A 7259-nucleotide genomic window follows, 5' to 3' on the forward strand; every position below is an offset into this window, starting at 1 on the left:
AAGAAAACAAAGAACTTAACTGAGTACAGAGTAAGAAGAATGTAGTGCTGGGAAATACTTGCATGAAGCTTAGATGGTTCTAACAGATCCGAGCCCTAGGGAAACTTTATTGGAAAAAGCCACATTTTCCTTAAACAGTCAGTACTTCCTTAGGTGGGAGGCCAGGTAAGGAACATCATCATTCATCACAGGATGTAATGTAGCTAACTTCTCTGTAGTTTTAATTAAAATAATCTTTAATCTTTAAATCTCATTTTAACTTTAAAATATTATTTATCCAATATAGAAAATTCAAACAAGAAAGTACAAGAAAGCAAAATTACTTAAAAGTTCCAAGTCTACTGCTCACTTCTGGGTGACTGTCCTGACAGCTTCCTTTATGTGCAGACAAATCAGTATGCAGTATCAGTCATTCTCATGTTGAAAGATCCTTAAAGTTAGGGATAATTCATAGCTCTTTGCTTCTCTTTTAATTAAAAATGATCTTATTTGATTCTTTGCTTGTTAGGTAGCTAACAATGTGTTCTTCCAGAAATTTCTCCAGTCACAAAAAGTCACATTAGGTATAAATATTTCCAAGTCAGAATTATTGTTTTTGGAAAATGGACTTGTTTAACACACGTGTATTTGAATATTGCTCTTTTAAATAATAATTAAATAGAAAAATCTTTTGATTTATTCAGAAATGATCCGTTTTATTGTTTTGAATGGACAAATATTAGTGGTAGAGATTCCCAAAGTTTCTTCATTATTGGTACTCTTAGTGGCTTCGTAGTTTGTGAAACAATCCATTGATTTAAAGAAGAACTGGGGCTGGAGAGGTGGCTCAGTGGTTAAGAAGATATACTGCCCTTGTAGAGGACTTGAGTTTGGTTTCCAACACCCACACTGAGTGTCTCACACCACCTTTTAACTCCAGTTCCTGGAAAACCCTCTAGGCAGATTCAACAAGTCCTCTGGCCTCCATGGAGCACCTGCAATCAGGTGCATATACATAATTAAAGATAAAATAAATCCTAAAATGTAATAATATATATGCTATAATGAAACCCATTATTTTGTATGATTAATATAATTAGGTTACAAAAAGGGAACATTTGGCATTTCTATTAATTAAATAATTATACTCATAGGGCTTAAAATATTTGTTTCCAAACAGTTTAGTACCTGGTTGAATTAAAAAAAAATGTTCATTAGAAGAAATAATAGGCTAATGATATTAACAAGGTCCTGTACATTTCCTCAGAAGCAGTATTCATTACAAATGTACGTATAGAGCCGAGCAAGATGCCCAAAGGGAAGAAGGCCAAGGGGAAGAAGGTGGCCTGGTCCCCCGCCGTCGTCAAGAAGCAGGAGGCCAAGAAGGTGGTCAACCCTCTGTTCGAGAAGAGGCCCAAGAACTTCGGCATTGGACAGGACATCCAGCCCAAAAGAGATATAACGTGCTTCGTCAAATGGCCCCCTACATCAGGCTGCTATGGCAAAGAGCCATCCTCTACAAGCGGCTCAAAGTCCCTCCTGCCATTAACCAGTTCACCCGGGCCCTGGACAGGCTACTCAGCTGCTTAAGCTTGCCCACGAGTACAGGCCAGAGACAGCAAGAGAAGAAGCAAAGGCTACTGGCCGGTGCTGAGAAGAAAGCTGCTGGCAAAGGTGATGTCCCAACTAAGAGACCACCTGTCCTCTGAGCAGGAGTCCCTACAGTCACCACCTTGGTGGAGAACAAGAAGGCTCAGCTGGTGGTGATTGCCCATGACGTAGACCCCATTGACCTGGTGGATTTCCTGCCTGCCCTGTGTTGAAAGATGGGGTGCCCTACTGCATCATCAAGGGAAAGGCCAGGCTGGGGCACCCAGTCCACAGGAAGACATGCACCGCTGTTGCCTTCACACAGGTTAACTCAGAAGACAAGGGTGCTCTGGCTAAGCTGGTGGAAGCTATTAGGATCAATTATAATGACAGATATGACGAGATCCGTCGCCACTGGAGAGGCAACATCCTGGGTCCTCAGTCTGTGGCTCGAATTGCCAAGCTGGAAAAGGCAAAAGCTAAAGAACCCGCCACTACACTGAGTTAAATGTACACTAAATTTTCTGTACATAAATATAATTACAAAATTAAAAAAAACAAATGTACATATAATATTAGACAAGGGAGACTACATGATATGCTATAAAACAATTCTTAATGAATTTACAGTGACTGAAATGGTATGATACACTTTATTCTTTTGTATCTCAATATGTTTAAAGCAATAGAAGAAATATAAATGCATCCTAGGACCATGGCAGAATTAAATTAGAAACTTATATAAGAGAAAGATTCTTGGAAAATTGTTGAGATACTGGAAGCTAACATTTGCACATATGAATAACTCATGAGTCAAAGGAGAATTGAAAGATATTTTGGGTTGAATTAAATGAAAACCTGACAATTTGTGCAGTGTAACTAAAAAACTTGGAGGGAGGGAATTTGCAGGCTTAAATGCATACATTAAATACATATAGTAGAAGACAGATATAAAACTGTTAATCTAAAGTTTAATTTATTTTGGACTGAATTAAATGAAAACCTGACAATTTGTTCAGTGTAACTAAAAAAGCTGGAGGGAGAGAATTTATAGACTTAAATGCATATATTAAATGCATATAATAGAAAACATGTATAAAACTGGTGACCTAAAATTTAATCTTAAAGTGTAAAAAAAAAAAAAAGAGAGCAAATTAAACAATCAGTTCTTTCTTAGCATAAAATTTGTTAAAAGCAAAGTAAAGGAAGGGAAACAAATGGTAAAGTAACAACAGAAATCATTGCAATAGAAACTGAACAAATGAAAAAGTCAGTGAACTTCTAGGCTTTTAAAAAGGGATTGGTAAATCCTAGTTAATCTAAGAAAATGACAAACAACAAATGACTGGCCACAGGAGCTCTCATTACAGCGACATCACTAGAGACTCAGATATTAAGAAAGCTACAGAAGTAGTTCAATAGCTGGCATGAGTGAATCGCTGGGTGTGATCAGACATGGGTACCACAAAGGCTCATACCTACTAACATTACTGCAGACATAGTATCATGACCAAATTTATTTTAGTAAATCAAAATGCAACTAAGTATACAAACTCTTTGAAAGATACAAGTTACCAAACTCACATTATTAATAGTTCTATGTAGACCAAAGAAATTAAATACATAGTGAAAAAAATTCCTGTATATAGAAGTTGAAATCCAAATGTCTCATCTGGTGAAATCACAAAACTAGGTAAGGAATAATGAAGGGATTGTTGGACTGCAGATCTTAATAATGCAATCATAGTTAGGAAGAAAAGCCAGACATTTAATGTTTTGATCCTATTTCATTTTTAAACAACATGAATTCTTTACAATAAAAATGCTTCACCATGTAGTATTGCTTTTGTTAATTATATATTACCTGTGCTTGTTAATTTTAATAGAAAAGCATGAGTTAAAAGTCTTATATAAAATTATGCTACAATATCTTAGGAGGTATGATTCTGGGGATAAAACATGATTCCTTGAATTCTTTTTTTTTTTTTTTTTAACAACTCTATATCATTTTGAATTCATTCATGTTTGGTGAATGTTCAGAGATGTGACTAACTACTCATAAACAGCTGCCACATTAATACTGAGGACAGAATATCCACCCACTCCCAAATATTTCTCTTTCCCTTTCCTTACTAGCTCATACACCTCCAGTCTGTTACTGTTGTATGTTTCTTTAGTTCTCTAGAATATCTTTAAATTTTGTTTATACCGTCTCCTCCTGAATGTGTTTTCACAAGTGTTACATTGATTTCTGGATTCTTACATATAGTAAGGTAAATTGCATTCTTGAGGATGGGGTGGAGATAGTTGTCCCAGTATGTAGGTTGACAAAAACAAATTTCTAACAAAAGCAACGCTAACAAATTGCATTGAGCAGTATGCACAAAAGATAATATGTCTTGATCCAGTGCAATTTACCTTAGAAATGTAAAGTTGCTTAATATTTAGAAACCAATGTAATTCAACAAGATATTGGCAAAAATGAAAGGGAAACATTTAAAGTCAGAAAATAATTTGATGATTAAATTCATGACAAAATCCTCAGTTTCAATAGAATAAAAGTAATTTGGGTTTTACTATATGTAAGAATCCAGAAATTTTAAAATTTGTGAAATTTAATCCCCAACTATTTTGGTATTTATAGATGTTTAAATTAATAAAATCTAATTTGCTTTTTTTATGACTCTTTAAAACATCTGAAGACTTAGTGACTCTTTAATAGACTCTGTATCATGAAGTCATGCCCATGCACTGTAAAACACGCCTAGTATGTGTCTGACATGTAGATATCTAAGTGTACACTCTTTGTAACATTACTCAAGTCTTCTTTGCTCTGATTTCTTTGTTTGTGAGAAATTAATGAGAAAAGAGTTGAAAATTTCAACTATAATTTGACTCTATTTTTTTGCCTCTCAATAGTGGATAATTTTACATTGTATATTTTATTTAAGTTTTATTTTTTGTGTATGACTGTTTTGCTTTTATTAATGTCTGTGTATTACAGACATGCCTTGTGCCCTCAGAGGTGAGAAGAAGGTGTCCAGGTTCCTTGGAACTGGAGTTACAGGTGGTTGTGAGCCACCATGTAGGTGCTGCGATTGAACCCCTGTCATCTGGAAGAGCAGTCAGTGTTATTAACTGTTGAGCCATCTCTCGACCCCATGTCTGTATTTTTAAATCTTTCATGTTAGCCCTTCATGTGTTTTTCTTCCCCCACCTTCTTTCTGAAACCTCAGTTACTTGTATGAGAAACTGCTTGATACAGAGAGACTTAATGCCCTCAGGTTAATTTTTATTTTTTTCTCTGTATGTTCTAGTTTTGTTATCTTTTTTATTGTCTCTAAGTTCACTGATTTTGAAAATTTTGTATCTAATCTGATGTTAAATATATCTGGTCTAATTTTCACTTCAGCTATTTTATTTCTCTTCCATAACATCTCCATTTGGTTTTATTTTAATGTATTCTATTTGTATCTTTTTATCATACTTTTTCTTTCAATTCTTATAACATTAAGCATATTTACAAAAATGACTTATCCTTGTTACTAATTTCCTCAACTGTATCACTTCTGCATCTTTTTCTATGATATGATTTTTGGTGGGTCCCTTTTCTTTATATCTTTACACATAGAGCAGTTTTGTTTCAATGTGAGACTTTATGAACATTTTCTTTTTAAATGCTAGGATTCTTTCCCAGTCTTTGTGCCTGCACATTTGTGTGTGTGAATGCATATGTGCATACAAGTGGAGCTCCGAAGACAGTTTCTTTGTTGGTTCTCTACTTCCACCTTGTTTGAGTCAAGGTTTCTTTGTTATTTTTCTATCATGTAAGCCAGGCTAGGTGGGCCTTGAGCTTTTGGGGCCGCTCCTCTCTCTGCCCCCCACCTCCCACCTCCTCACCATCAGAAGCATAGGGATTACAAACGCTTGAGTTTAGGCATCTGACTTTTTAGGTGCGTTCTGGGGATTCAGTTTCAGGTCCTCCTGATCATGTGGCAAGTGCTTGCTCCCTTTAAGCCACCTCCCAACCCTGTATGTCTTTAAAGAGCCTTACTTTTGTGCTGGCAAACAAATTACTTGATTCCGGCTGGTTGTCCCCCCCCCCCCCCCCCTTGCATGTTTAGTGCTTGGAGCTTCTGGGGATGCATACTAGCCAAAGATGCTTTCGAAGTGATAGCTTAACTTCAGAAGGAACTCTCTAAGAACACCAGGTGTGTTTACAATATTCTTTTGTTCTGTTTGGGAGGGGCTTGAATAATCATTGCCTGTTAAAGCCATGCATGTCTGGCTACTTTGTTTATTCCTTCAGTGTTTTGGTTTTATTTTGAAGTAAATGTCATTACAGTTGAATTTCTTCTCATTTTACTTGTTGGGGTTTAAAATTTTGAGCAAGTCTTTCATTGGCTGACTTTATAGATTTAAAGTTCTTTTATGTTGAGGGGTTCTTGGATGTCATGTTTCAAAGTTCTTCACATGTTAACATATCTGCCATCTTCTTCACATGAAAGACAGACTAGGTAGTTTTAACATTCATGGATCTCCTAGTTTCCTTTTACATTTTATGGTCATTTCTTCCTTTGTTTTCTGAACTTAATGTTACTTTTAGAATCTAACTCAAATTGTATATTGATTTTATTTATAACTCACAGGTCTTATGATGAGTACATCTATTTTTGGAAGTCAATAATAATAAAGATATACATACTCAATATTTATCTATATATGAGTGTTGTGAGAATTCCCTCTTGGGGGAATGAAAGCAACATTTACCCACTCTTTATAAGTCTCCAACAACAAACCAAAATACAATTTTACTAAAGTCACCCTGGAGAATCAGTGAGTTTATAGGGGAAAGATTATGAGGATTTCTCTACAGGAGTACGGAGAACTCCAAAGCAGACACACCAGAAAGTCTTCACCAAGCATGAATACTGGCTTCCCACAGTCAGATGGAGTTTCCAGTCCCTCCAGTTAACTTTTCAAGACTATAGCACTTCTTGGACCATGACCCATATGTAATTAGGTCAGATTTACATGCAAATGACTGAGTGGTATAGGAGGAAAAGCCAGAATCACAGGTGCTGGTCCAGCAACGCCCCAACCCCAGCTTCTATGAAAAATGCCAGCAGTCAACAGGCTCAGTCACAGTGGGATCCTAACAGTGGGAGTGGGGCGTATTTCTGATGCTTTTGCCTGCTCTTGGGACTCTCCTACTGGGTTGCCTCATCCAGCCTTGATAGGAGGGTTTGTGCCTAGCCTTATTGTAACTTTTTATGCTGTGTTCAGTTGATATCCCTGGGAAGCCTGCTTTTATTTTTAAAAAGGGTAATGAAGGAAGAGTAGATCTGGGGGAGAAGGGAGCTGGACAGAGGACTGGGAGGAGTAGAGGTAGGGGAAACTGCAGTCAGAATGCAATGTGTGTAAAGAAGAAGAAAAAAGAAATAGATTTTTCTCCTCACATAGTCTATCCTGATTATAGTTTCCCTCCCTCTACTCCTCCGAGTCCCTCCCAGCTGCCCTCCTGTCCTGATCAACCCCTTAAATGTGGCTTACTCTAAAATAAACAGGCTTCTAAGAGATAATAAATAAAAGCATGTATTATAAGGGTAAAACAAAGCTAACAAAATGGAATTGAACAACAGCAAAGAGAGAGAGAGAGAGAGAGAGAGAGAGAGAGAGAGAGAGAGAGA

At 36.5% G+C, this 7259-nt stretch overlaps 1 pseudogene; it reads left to right on the forward strand.

The window, feature by feature from the left end:
- Positions 1 to 1287: 1287 nt before the first annotated feature.
- LOC110324545 lies at positions 1288 to 1802 on the forward strand (annotated as a pseudogene).
- The last annotated feature ends 5457 nt before the right edge of the window (positions 1803 to 7259 follow it).

The sequence above is a fragment of the Mus pahari genome, chromosome 1 (assembly GCF_900095145.1).
Source record: "Mus pahari chromosome 1, PAHARI_EIJ_v1.1, whole genome shotgun sequence".
In the NCBI taxonomy this organism is placed as follows: Eukaryota; Metazoa; Chordata; class Mammalia; order Rodentia; family Muridae; genus Mus; species Mus pahari.